Below are 1,218 nucleotides of genomic sequence, written 5' to 3' on the forward strand. Positions count from 1 at the left end.
GAGCAAGCCCACTATTAAGAAACTACAAGCCTAACAAACAACTAAATTACAAGCCCAAATAAAGAAAGAAATAAAAATAAAACTAATTATTACAAACCCACAAAAAAAAAAGAGAATAAAAATAAAACTAAAATTATTACAATCCCAAACAAAGAAAGAAATAAAATTAAAATTAAAATAATTATTACATGCCCACAGATTAAAAATGGAAGCCCACAGGTTGGGTTCTCTTAATGGGTTTAGGCTTACCTTTGAAGCACAGCCCAACTGTTCAGTTTGGTTGCAAAAGCCCAGTTGGGATTTGGATCATCCTAAGCTTTGGCTTTTCTGAGGCCCAGTTGGGCTTTGGTTCAACTTCTTCACCTTCTGCAGCTTACAGCCCAGTTGGGCTTTATCTTACACCAGCTGCAGCAGCTTCAGTGGCAGCAGGAGCACCAGTTCAGGTTCAAACAACAACAGGCCAGCAACAGGCTTTGGGTTTCAGGATGCAGCTTTGGTTCAGCAAGTTTCAGCCTTAGCAGCACAGCAACAGGTGCAGCAGCTCACAGGATTCTTGGCCTGGCACCAGCAGGAGCACCACAACAGCACAAGAGCACCAGCAGCAGCAGGTGGTTCAGTTCAGGGCTTGCAGGCAGGGCAGCAGCAACAAGGGTCAAGTTCTTACAACCCAGCAGCTTGGCAAGCTCAGCAGCAAGGTTAAGAAAGGTCTAGCAGCAACAGGCAACAGTTAGCTAGCTAGCTAGCAAAGGCTAGCCAGCAACAAGACCTGCACCAGCAAACAAATGCAGAGAACAGCAAACAAATGTAGAACAAAAACAAAAACAGCGCCGCTAACCGAGTCCCCGGCAGCGGCGCCAAAAACTTGATAGCTAAGGAATTAAACCTAAAACTATGGTTATATTTACACCTGCAAGTGCACAGGATCTAAAGTAGAAAGTGAATAAGCAGGCGTTTGTCCGCAGGGACTTGGAGGGAGCTATTGTTGTTTTCCTAGAGATTTCTGACAAAAAAAAGATTTTTGTGTTGCGTTAAAACACAACTGAGCTGTTTTGGTGTAACTGAATTAGTGACAGAAAGTAAAGCAAGGTAACAGGGTACTAAGGCTTCAAATCCACCATTTTACCTATGCTAAGGCAATCTCAGTTCAATACTGCTCTTGTCCCTTGTTAGTTATCAGTCAGCTTCTAGGCTTTCTGACTAACTAGATGGCAGTGGAGG

This window comes from Papaver somniferum, chromosome 10 (genome assembly GCF_003573695.1).
Source record: "Papaver somniferum cultivar HN1 chromosome 10, ASM357369v1, whole genome shotgun sequence".
Classification (NCBI taxonomy): domain Eukaryota; kingdom Viridiplantae; phylum Streptophyta; class Magnoliopsida; order Ranunculales; family Papaveraceae; genus Papaver; species Papaver somniferum.